Source organism: Embiotoca jacksoni, unplaced genomic scaffold, assembly GCF_022577435.1.
Source record: "Embiotoca jacksoni isolate LCO1_2020_lvr unplaced genomic scaffold, fEmbJac1.0.p SCAF_142, whole genome shotgun sequence".
Taxonomy (NCBI): domain Eukaryota; kingdom Metazoa; phylum Chordata; class Actinopteri; family Embiotocidae; genus Embiotoca; species Embiotoca jacksoni.
In genome coordinates, this window is record NW_027185277.1 from 15,001 (window position 1) to 32,500 (window position 17,500).

The 17,500-nt window shown below is 45.1% G+C and overlaps 1 protein-coding gene across 1 annotated transcript in view; it reads left to right on the forward strand.

Moving 5' to 3' along the window:
* Nucleotides 1-17,500, forward strand: part of LOC138197595 (nuclear factor 1 A-type-like) — a gene marked incomplete at its 5' end in the record, with an annotated part of 51,915 nt that overhangs the window by 14,178 nt on the left and 20,237 nt on the right.

Consider the following 17,500-nt stretch of genomic DNA (forward strand, 5'->3'; position numbering starts at 1 on the left):
ACACACACACACTCAGGCACACACGCACACATTAACACACATTAACACACATTAACACACACACACTCAGGCACACACGCACACATTAGCACACATTAACACACACACACTCAGGCACACACGCACACATTAACACACATTAACACACATTAACACACACACACTCAGGCACACACGCACACATTAGCACACATTAACACACACACACTCAGGCACACACGCACACATTAACACACATTAACACACATTAACACACACACACTCAGGCACACACGCACACATTAGCACACATTAACACACACACACTCAGGCACACACGCACACATTAACACACATTAACACACATTAACACACACACACTCAGGCACACACGCCCACATTAACACACATTAACACACATTAACACACGCACACTCAGGCACACACGCACACATTAACACACATTAACACACATTAACACACACACACTCAGGCACACACGCACACATTAACACACATTAACACACATTAACACACACACACTCAGGCACACACGCACACATTAGCACACATTAACACACACACACTCAGGCACACACGCACACATTAGCACACATTAACACACATTAACACACACACACTCAGGCACACACGCACACATTAACACACATTAACACACACACTCAGGCACACACGCACACATTAACACACATTAACACACACACACTCAGGCACACACGCACACATTAACACACATTAACACACACTCAGGCACACACGCACACATTAACACACATTAACACACTCAGGCACACACGCACACATTAACACACATTAACACACACTCAGGCACACACGCACACATTAACACACATTAACACACACTCAGGCACACACGCACACATTAACACACATTAACACACACTCAGAGACACACGCACACATTAACACACATTAACACACACACACTCAGGCACACACGCACACATTAACACACATTAACACACATTAACACACACACACTCAGGCACACACGCACACATTAACACACATTAACACACATTAACACACACACACTCAGGCACACACGCACACATTAGCACACATTAACACACACACACTCAGGCACACACGCACACATTAACACACATTAACACACATTAACACACACACACTCAGGCACACACGCACACATTAGCACACATTAACACACACACACTCAGGCACACACGCACACATTAACACACATTAACACACATTAACACACACACACTCAGGCACACACGCACACATTAGCACACATTAACACACACACACTCAGGCACACACGCACACATTAACACACATTAACACACACACACTCAGGCACACACGCCCACATTAACACACATTAACACACATTAACACACGCACACTCAGGCACACACGCACACATTAACACACATTAACACACATTAACACACACACACTCAGGCACACACGCACACATTAACACACATTAACACACATTAACACACACACACTCAGGCACACACGCACACATTAGCACACATTAACACACACACACTCAGGCACACACGCACACATTAGCACACATTAACACACATTAACACACACACACTCAGGCACACACGCACACATTAACACACATTAACACACTCAGGCACACACGCACACATTAACACACATTAACACACACTCAGGCACACACGCACACATTAACACACATTAACACACACTCAGAGACACACGCACACATTAACACACATTAACACACACTCAGAGACACACGCACACATTAACACACATTAACACACACACACTCAGGCACACACGCACACATTAACTCAGGCACACACGCACACATTAACACACATTAACACACACACACACTCGGGCACACACGCACACATTAACACACATTAACACACACACACACTCGGGCACACACGCACACATTAACACACACACACACTCGGGCACACACGCACACATTAGCACACATTAACACACACACACTCAGGCACACATTAACACACATTAACACACACACACTCAGGCACACACGCACACATTAACACACATTAACACACACACACTCGGGCACACACGCACACATTAACACACATTAACACACACACACACTCGGGCACACACGCACACATTAGCACACATTAACACACATTAACACACACACACTCAGGCACACACGCACACATTAACACACATTAACACACACACACTCAGGCACACACGCACACATTAACACACATTAACACACACACACTCAGGCACACACGCACACATTAACACACATTAACACACACTCAGGCACACACGCACACATTAGCACACATTAACACACACTCAGGCACACACGCACACATTAACACACATTAACACACACTCAGGCACACACGCACACGTTAACACACATTAACACACACTCAGAGACACACACACACATTAACACACATTAACACACACACTCAGGCACACATTAACACACACACTCAGGCACACACGCACACATTAACACACACACTCAGGCACACACGCACACATTAACACACATTAACACACACTCAGAGACACACACACACATTAACACACATTAACACACACACACTCAGGCACACACGCACACATTAACACACACACTCAGGCACACACGCACACATTAACACACATTAACACACACTCAGGCACACACGCACACATTAACACACACTCAGGCACACACGCACACATTAACACACATTAACACACACTCAGAGACACACGCACACATTAACACACATTAACACACACACACTCAGGCACACACGCACACATTAACTCAGGCACACACGCACACATTAACACACATTAACACACACACACACTCGGGCACACACGCACACATTAACACACACACACACTCGGGCACACACGCACACATTAGCACACATTAACACACACACACTCAGGCACACATTAACACACATTAACACACACACACTCAGGCACACACGCACACATTAACACACATTAACACACACACACACTCGGGCACACACGCACACATTAACACACATTAACACACACACACACTCGGGCACACACGCACACATTAGCACACATTAACACACATTAACACACACACACTCAGGCACACACGCACACATTAGCACACATTAACACACACACACTCAGGCACACACGCACACATTAGCACACATTAACACACATTAACACACACACACTCAGGCACACACGCACACATTAACACACATTAACACACACACACTCAGTCACACACGCACACATTAACACACATTAACACACACACACTCAGGCACACACGCACACATTAACACACATTAACACACACTCAGGCACACACGCACACATTAGCACACATTAACACACACTCAGGCACACACGCACACATTAACACACGTTAACACACACTCAGGCACACACGCACACGTTAACACACATTAACACACACTCAGAGACACACACACACATTAACACACATTAACACACACACTCAGGCACACATTAACACACACACTCAGGCACACACGCACACATTAACACACACACTCAGGCACACACGCACACATTAACACACATTAACACACACTCAGAGACACACACACACATTAACACACACACACTCAGGCACACACGCACACATTAACACACACACTCAGGCACACGCACACATTAACACACATTAACACACACACACACTCGGGCACACACGCACACATTAACACACATTAACACACACACACACTCGGGCACACACGCACACATTAACACACATTAACACACACTCAGAGACACACACACACATTAACACACATTAACACACACAAACTCAGGCACACACGCACACATTAACACACACACTCAGGCACACACGCACACATTAACACACATTAACACACACACACACTCGGGCACACATTAACACACATTAACACACATTAACACACACACACACTCAGGCACACACGCACACATTAACACACACACTCAGGCACACACGCACACATTAACACACATTAACACACACACACACTCGGGCACACACGCACACATTAACACACATTAACACACACACACACACACTCAGGAACACACGCACACATCAACACACACACACACTTGGGCACACACGCACACATTAACACATATTAACACACACACTCAGAGACACACACACATTAACACACACTCAGAGACACACGCACACATTAACACACACACACACTCAGGCACACACGCACACATTAACACACATTAACACACACACTCAGGCACACACGAACACATTAACACACACTCAGGCACACACGCACACATTAACACACATTAACACACACTCAGAGACACACGCACACATTAACACACACTAAGGCACACACACACATATTAACACACACACTCAGAGACACACACACACACACATTAACACACATTAACACACACACTCAGAGACACACGCACACATTAACACACACATTCAGGCACACACGCGCACATTAACACACTAACACACACACTCAGGAACACACGCACACATTAACACACATTAACACACACTCAGGCACACACACACACATTAACACACATTAACACACACACTCAGAGACACACGCACACATTAACACACATTAACACACACACTCAGTAACACACGCACACATTAACACAAATTAACACACTCAGAGACACACGCACACATTAACACACATTAACACACACACACTCAGGCACACACGCACACATTAACACATTAACACACACTCAGGCACACACGCACACATTAACACACATTAACACACACTCAGAGACACACGCACACATTAACACACATTAACACACACACACTCAGGAACACACGCACACATTAACACACATTAACACACACTCAGGCACACACGCACACATTAACACACACTCAGAGACACACACACACATTAACACACACACTCAGAGACACAAAACCACATTAACACACACACTCAGAGACACACACACATTAACACACATTAACACACACTCAGGCACACATTAACACACATTAACACACACTCAGGCACACACGCACACATTAACACACATTGACACACACTCAGGCACACACGCACACGTTAACACACATTAACACACACTCAGAGACACACACACACATTAACACACATTAACACACACACTCAGGCACACATTAACACACACACTCAGGCACACACGCACACATTAACACACACACTCAGGCACACACGCACACATTAACACACACACTCAGGCACACACGCACACATTAACACACATTAACACACACTCAGAGACACACACACACATTAACACACATTAACACACACACACTCAGGCACACACGCACACATTAACACACACACTCAGGCACGCACGCACACATTAACACACATTAACACACACACACACTCGGGCACACACGCACACATTAACACACATTAACACACACACACACTCGGGCACACACGCACACATTAACACACATTAACACACACTCAGAGACACACACACACATTAACACACATTAACACACACACACTCAGGCACACACGCACACATTAACACACACACTCAGGCACACACGCACACATTAACACACATTAACACACACACACACTCGGGCACACATTAACACACATTAACACACATTAACACACACACACACTCAGGCACACACGCACACATTAACACACACACTCAGGCACACACGCACACATTAACACACATTAACACACACACACACTCGGGCACACACGCACACATTAACACACATTAACACACACACACACACTCAGGAACACACGCACACATCAACACACATTAACACACACACACACTCGGGCACACACGCACACATTAACACATATTAACACACACACTCAGAGACACACACACACATTAACACACACTCAGAGACACACGCACACATTAACACACACTCAGAGACACACGCACACATTAACACACTCAGAGACACACGCACACATTAACACACACACACACTCAGGCACACACGCACACATTAACACACATTAACACACACTCAGAGACACACGCACACATTAACACACACTAAGGCACACACACACATATTAACACACACACTCAGAGACACACACACACACACATTAACACATATTAACACACACACTCAGAGACACACGCACACATTAACACACACTCAGGCACACACGCACACATTAACACACATTAACACACACACTCAGGCACACACGCACACATTAACACACATTAACACACACACTCAGAGACACACGCACACATTAACACACACTAACACACACTCAGGCACACACGCACACATTAACACACACTCAGAGACACACGCACACATTAACACACACTCAGAGACACACGCACACATTAACACACTCAGAGACACACGCACACATTAACACACACACACACTCAGGCACACACGCACACATTAACACACATTAACACACGCTCAGAGACACACGCACACATTAACACACACTAAGGCACACACACACATATTAACACACACACTCAGAGACACACACACACACACATTAACACATATTAACACACACACTCAGAGACACACGCACACATTAACACACACTCAGGCACACACGCACACATTAACACACATTAACACACACACTCAGGCACACACGCACACATTAACACACATTAACACACACACTCAGAGACACACGCACACATTAACACACACTAACACACACTCAGGCACACACGCACACATTAACACACATTAACACACACACTCAGGCACACACGCACACATTAACATACACACTCAGGCACACACGCACACATTAACACACACTCAGGCACACACGCACACATTAACACACACACTCAGGCACACACGCACACATTAACACACATTAACACACACTCAGAGACACACACACACATTAACACACATTAACACACACACACTCAGGCACACACGCACACATTAACATACACACTCAGGCACACACGCACACATTAACACACATTAACACACATACTCAGGCACACACGCACACATTAACACACACACACACACTCAGGCACACACGCACACATTAACACACATTAACACACTCAGAGACACACGCACACATTAACACACACACACTCAGGCACACACACACACATTAACACACATTAACACACACACGCACACATTGACACAGATTAACACACACTCAGAGACACACACACACACACATTAACACACACACTCAGAGACACACGCACACATTAACAGACATTAACACACATTAACACACACACTCAGAGGCACACACACACATTAACACACATTAACACACACACTCAGAGACACACGCACACATTAACACACACTAACACACACTCAGGCACACACGCACACATTAACACACATTAACACACACACACTCAGGCACACACGCACACATTAACACACACACTCAGAAACACACGCACATATTAACACACATTAACACACACACTCAGAGACACACACACACATTAACACACACTCAGAGACACACGCACACATTAACACACATTAACACACACTCAGGCACACACGCACACATTAACACACTCAGGCACACACGCACACATTAACGCACATTAACACACACACTCAGGCACACACGCACACATTAACACACATTAACACACACTCAGGCACATACGCACACATTAACACACATTAACACACACACTCAGGCACACACGCACACATTAACACACATTAACACACACACTCAGGCACACATTAACACACACACTCAGGCACACACGCACACATTAACACACACACTCAGGCACACACGCACACATTAACACACATTAACACACACTCAGAGACACACACACACATTAACACACACACACTCAGGCACACACGCACACATTAACACACACACTCAGGCACACGCACACATTAACACACATTAACACACACACACACTCGGGCACACACGCACACATTAACACACATTAACACACACACACACTCGGGCACACACGCACACATTAACACACATTAACACACACTCAGAGACACACACACACATTAACACACATTAACACACACAAACTCAGGCACACACGCACACATTAACACACACACTCAGGCACACACGCACACATTAACACACATTAACACACACACACACTCGGGCACACATTAACACACATTAACACACATTAACACACACACACACTCAGGCACACACGCACACATTAACACACAAACTCAGGCACACACGCACACATTAACACACATTAACACACACACACACTCGGGCACACACGCACACATTAACACACATTAACACACACACACACACACTCAGGAACACACGCACACATCAACACACATTAACACACACACACACTTGGGCACACACGCACACATTAACACATATTAACACACACACTCAGAGACACACACACATTAACACACACTCAGAGACACACGCACACATTAACACACACACACACTCAGGCACACACGCACACATTAACACACATTAACACACACACTCAGGCACACACGCACACATTAACACACACTCAGGCACACACGCACACATTAACACACATTAACACACACTCAGAGACACACGCACACATTAACACACACTAAGGCACACACACACATATTAACACACACACTCAGAGACACACACACACACACATTAACACACATTAACACACACACTCAGAGACACACGCACACATTAACACACACATTCAGGCACACACGCGCACATTAACACACTAACACACACACTCAGGAACACACGCACACATTAACACACATTAACACACACTCAGGCACACACACACACATTAACACACATTAACACACACACTCAGAGACACACGCACACATTAACACACATTAACACACACACTCAGTAACACACGCACACATTAACACAAATTAACACACTCAGAGACACACGCACACATTAACACACATTAACACACACACACTCAGGCACACACGCACACATTAACACATTAACACACACTCAGGCACACACGCACACATTAACACACATTAACACACACTCAGAGACACACGCACACATTAACACACATTAACACACACACACTCAGGAACACACGCACACATTAACACACATTAACACACACTCAGGCACACACGCACACATTAACACACACTCAGAGACACACACACACATTAACACACACACTCAGAGACACAAAACCACATTAACACACACACTCAGAGACACACACACATTAACACACATTAACACACACTCAGGCACACATTAACACACATTAACACACACTCAGGCACACACGCACACATTAACACACATTGACACACACTCAGGCACACACGCACACGTTAACACACATTAACACACACTCAGAGACACACACACACATTAACACACATTAACACACACACTCAGGCACACATTAACACACACACTCAGGCACACACGCACACATTAACACACACACTCAGGCACACACGCACACATTAACACACACACTCAGGCACACACGCACACATTAACACACATTAACACACACTCAGAGACACACACACACATTAACACACATTAACACACACACACTCAGGCACACACGCACACATTAACACACACACTCAGGCACGCACGCACACATTAACACACATTAACACACACACACACTCGGGCACACACGCACACATTAACACACATTAACACACACACACACTCGGGCACACACGCACACATTAACACACATTAACACACACTCAGAGACACACACACACATTAACACACATTAACACACACACACTCAGGCACACACGCACACATTAACACACACACTCAGGCACACACGCACACATTAACACACATTAACACACACACACACTCGGGCACACATTAACACACATTAACACACATTAACACACACACACACTCAGGCACACACGCACACATTAACACACACACTCAGGCACACACGCACACATTAACACACATTAACACACACACACACTCGGGCACACACGCACACATTAACACACATTAACACACACACACACACTCAGGAACACACGCACACATCAACACACATTAACACACACACACACTCGGGCACACACGCACACATTAACACATATTAACACACACACTCAGAGACACACACACACATTAACACACACTCAGAGACACACGCACACATTAACACACACTCAGAGACACACGCACACATTAACACACTCAGAGACACACGCACACATTAACACACACACACACTCAGGCACACACGCACACATTAACACACATTAACACACACTCAGAGACACACGCACACATTAACACACACTAAGGCACACACACACATATTAACACACACACTCAGAGACACACACACACACACATTAACACATATTAACACACACACTCAGAGACACACGCACACATTAACACACACTCAGGCACACACGCACACATTAACACACATTAACACACACACTCAGGCACACACGCACACATTAACACACATTAACACACACACTCAGAGACACACGCACACATTAACACACACTAACACACACTCAGGCACACACGCACACATTAACACACATTAACACACACACTCAGGCACACACGCACACATTAACATACACACTCAGGCACACACGCACACATTAACACACACTCAGGCACACACGCACACATTAACACACACACTCAGGCACACACGCACACATTAACACACATTAACACACACTCAGAGACACACACACACATTAACACACATTAACACACACACACTCAGGCACACACGCACACATTAACATACACACTCAGGCACACACGCACACATTAACACACATTAACACACATACTCAGGCACACACGCACACATTAACACACACACACACACTCAGGCACACACGCACACATTAACACACATTAACACACTCAGAGACACACGCACACATTAACACACACACACTCAGGCACACACACACACATTAACACACATTAACACACACACGCACACATTGACACACATTAACACACACTCAGAGACACACACACACACACATTAACACACACACTCAGAGACACACGCACACATTAACAGACATTAACACACATTAACACACACACTCAGAGGCACACACACACATTAACACACATTAACACACACACTCAGAGACACACGCACACATTAACACACACTAACACACACTCAGGCACACACGCACACATTAACACACATTAACACACACACACTCAGGCACACACGCACACATTAACACACACACTCAGAAACACACGCACATATTAACACACATTAACACACACACTCAGAGACACACACACACATTAACACACACTCAGAGACACACGCACACATTAACACACATTAACACACACTCAGGCAACCACGCACACATTAACACACTCAGGCACACACGCACACATTAACGCACATTAACACACACACTCAGGCACACACGCACACATTAACACACATTAACACACACTCAGGCACATACGCACACATTAACACACATTAACACACACACTCAGGCACACACGCACACATTAACACACATTAACACACACACTCAGAGACACACGCACACATTAACACACACTAACACACACTCAGGCACACACGCACACATTAACACACATTAACACACACACACTCAGGCACACACGCACACATTAACATACACACTCAGGCACACACGCACACATTAACACACACTCAGAGACACACACACACATTAACACACATTAACACACACACACTCAGGCACACACGCACACATTAACATACACACTCAGGCACACACGCACACATTAACACACATTAACACACACACTCAGGAACACACGCACACATTAACACACATTAACACACACACGCACACATTGACACACATTAACACACACTCAGAGACACACACACACACACATTAACACACATTAACACACACACTCAGAGACACACACACACATTAACACACACTCAGAGACACACGCACACATTAACACACATTAACACACACTCAGGCACACACGCACACATTAACACACTCAGAGACACACGCACACATTAACACACATTAACACACACACTCAGGCACACACGCACACATTAACGCACATTAACACACACACTCAGGCACACACGCACACATTAACACACATTAACACACAGTCAGGCACACACGCACACATTAACACACATTAACACACACACTCAGAGACACACGCACACATTAACACACACTAACACACACTCAGGCACACACGCACACATTAACACACATTAACACACACACACTCAGGCACACACGCACACATTAACATACACACTCAGGCACACACGCACACATTAACACACATTAACACACACTCAGAGACACACACACACATTAACACACATTAACACACACACACTCAGGCACACACGCACACATTAACATACACACTCAGGCACACACGCACACATTAACACACATTAACACACACACTCAGGAACACACGCACACATTAACACACATTAACACACACACGCACACATTGACACACATTAACACACACTCAGAGACACACACACACACACATTAACACACATTAACACACACACTCAGAGACACACGCACACATTAACACACATTAACACACATTAACACACACACACTCAGAGGCACACACACACATTAACACACATTAACACACACTCAGAGACACACGCACATATTAACACACATTAACACACACACTCAGAGACACACACACACATTAACACACACTCAGAGACACACGCACACATTAACACACATTAACACACACTCAGGCACACACGCACACATTAACACACTCAGAGACACACGCACACATTAACACACATTAACACACACACTCAGGCACACACGCACACATTAACACACATTAACACACACACTCAGGCACACACGCACACATTAACACACATTAACACACACACTCAGAGACACACGCACACATTAACACACACTAACACACACACTCAGAGACACACGCACACATTAACACACATTAACACACACACACTCAGGCACACACGCACACATTAACATACACACTCAGGCACACACGCACACATTAACACACACACTCAGGCACACACGCACACATTAACACACATTAACACACACTCAGAGACACACACACACATTAACACACATTAACACACACACACTCAGGCACACACGCACACATTAACACACATTAACACACACTCAGAGACACACGCACACATTAACACACACTAACACACACACTCAGGCACACACGCACACATTAACACACATTAACACACACACACTCAGGCACACACGCACACATTAACATACACACTCAGGCACACACGCACACATTAACACACACACTCAGGCACACACGCACACATTAACACACATTAACACACACTCAGAGACACACACACACATTAACACACATTAACACACACACACTCAGGCACACACGCACACATTAACACACATTAACACACACTCAGAGACACACGCACACATTAACACACATTAACACACACACTCAGGAACACACGCACACATTAACACACATTAACACACACTCAGAGACACACGCACACATTAACATACACACTCAGGCACACACGCACACGTTAACACACATTAACACACACACTCAGGAACACACACATTAACACACACTCAGAGACACACGCACACATTAACATACACACTCAGGCACACACGCACACGTTAACACACATTAACACACACACTCAGGCACACACGCACACGTTAACACACATTAACACACACACTCAGGAACACACACACATTAACACACACTCAGAGACACACGCACACATTAACACACATTAACACACACACACACTCGGGCACACACGCACACATTAACACACATTAACACACACACTCAGAGACACACACACACATTAACACACACTCAGAGACACACGCACACATTAACACACATTAACACACACACTCAGAGGCACACACACACATTAACACACATTAACACACACTCAGAGACACACGCACACATTAACACACACGCACATATTAACACACATTAACACACACACTCAGAGACACACACACACATTAACACACACTCAGAGACACACGCACACATTAACACACATTAACACACACTCAGGCACATATTAACACACATTAACACACTCAGAGACACACGCACACATTAACACACATTAACACACTCAGAGACACACGCACACATTAACACACATTAACACACACACACTCAGGCACACACGCACACATTAACACACATTAACACACACACACTCAGGCACACACGCACACATTAACACACATTAACACACACACTCAGGCACACACGCACACATTAACACACATTAACACATACTCAGGCACACACGCACACATTAACACACATTAACACACACACTCAGGCACACACGCACACATTAACACACACTCAGGCACACACGCACACATTAACACACACACTCAGGCACACACGCACACATTAACACACATTAACACACACACTCAGAGACACACGCACACATTAACACACACTCAGGCACACACGCACACATTAACACACACTCAGGCACACACGCACACATTGACACACATTAACACACACACTCAGGCACACACGCACACATTAACACACATTAACACACACTCAGGCACACACGCACACATTAACACACATTAACACACACACTCAGGCACACACGCACACATTAACACACACTCAGGCACACACGCACACATTAACACACATTAACACACACACTCAGGCACACACGCACACATTAACACACATTAACACACACACTCAGGCACACACGCACACATTAACACACATTAACACACACACTCAGGCACACACGCACACATTAACACACACACTCAGGCACACACGCACACATTAACACACATTAACACACACACTCAGGCACACACGCACACATTAACACACATTAACACACACTCAGGCACACACGCACACATTAACACACACACACTCAGAGACACACGCACACATTAACACACACTCAGGCACACACGCACACATTAACACACATTAACACACACTCAGGCACACACGCACACATTGACACACATTAACACACACACTCAGGCACACACGCACACATTAACACACACACTCAGAGACACACGCACACATTAACACACATTAACACACACACACTCAGGCACACACGCACACATTAACATACACACTCAGGCACACACGCACACATTAACACACATTAACACACACTCAGGCACACACGCACACATTAACACACATTAACACACACTCAGGCACACACGCACACATTAACATACACACTCAGGCACACACGCACACATTAACACACATTAACACACACACTCAGGAACACACGCACACATTAACACACATTAACACACATTAACACACACACTCAGGAACACACGCACACATTAACACACACTCAGGCACACACGCACACATTAACACACATTAACACACACTCAGAGACACACACACACATTAACACACATTAACACACACACACTCAGGCACACACGCACACATTAACACACATTAACACACACTCAGAGACACACACACACATTAACACACATTAACACACACACACTCAGGCACACACGCACACATTAACACACATTAACACACACACTCAGGAACACACGCACACATTAACACACATTAACACACACACACACTCAGAGACACACGCACACATTAACACACATTAACACACATTAACACACATTAACACACACACTCAGGAACACACGCACACATTAACACACATTAACACACACACTCAGAGACACACGCACACATCAACACACATTAACACACACACACACTCGGGCACACACGCACACATTAACACACATTAACACACGCACACATTAACACACATTAACACACATTAACACACACACTCAGAGACACACGCACACATTAACACACATTAACACACATTAACACACACACTCAGAGGCACACACACACATTAACACACATTAACACACACTCAGAGACACACGCACACATTAACACACACACTCAGAGACACACGCACATATTAACACACATTAACACACACACTCAGAGACACACACACACATTAACACACACTCAGAGACACACGCACACATTAACACACATTAACACACACTCAGGCACACATTAACACACATTAACACACTCAGAGACACACGCACACATTAACACACATTAACACACACACACTCAGGCACACACGCACACATTAACACACATTAACACACACACAGTCAGGCACACACGCACACATTAACACACATTAACACACACACTCAGGCACACACGCACACATTAACACACATTAACACACACTCAGGCACACACGCACACATTAACACACATTAACACACACTCAGGCACACACGCACACATTGACACACATTAACACACACACTCAGGCACACACGCACACATTAACACACACTCAGAGACACACACACACATTAACACACACTCAGAGACACACGCACACATTAACACACATTAACACACACTCAGGCACACATTAACACACATTAACACACTCAGAGACACACGCACACATTAACACACACACACTCAGGCACACACGCACACATTAACACACATTAACACACACACACTCAGGCACACACGCACACATTAACACACATTAACACACACACTCAGGCACACACGCACACATTAACACACATTAACACACACTCAGGCACACACGCACACATTAACACACATTAACACACACACTCAGGCACACACGCACACATTAACACACACATTAACACACACTCAGAGACACACACAGGTGGTTGGGAATACCTGCACACTGAGTGACACCATTTCTATTTAATGTCCACACACGGTGTGTGTGTGTGTGTGAGTGTGTGTGTGTGTGTGTGTGTGTGTGTGTGTGTGTGTGTGTGTGTGTGTGTGAGTGAGTGAGTGTGTGAGTGTGTGTGGAGAAAGAGAGAGGGCAGAGAAAGCCATCCATTCAATGATTACTGTAAATACATTGGCTGCAGTGCACACGCACACACACACACGCACACACACACACGCACACACACACACACACACACACGCACACACACACACACACACACACACACACACACACACACACACACACACACACACACAAGCAGGCGGTCAGTGTGTATTGTCAGAGTGATAAATCACAGCAGACTTTAAGTGAATTAGTGCAGCAGCTTTAACTCTCCTCTCTCTCTCATTTCTAATGCCCACCCTCCCCCCCAGTATTTTCTCCTTCTCCTCCTCCTCCTCCTCCTCCTGTTCCTCCTCACAGCTCTATTCATCAGAGCCCTTAATGAGGCCTC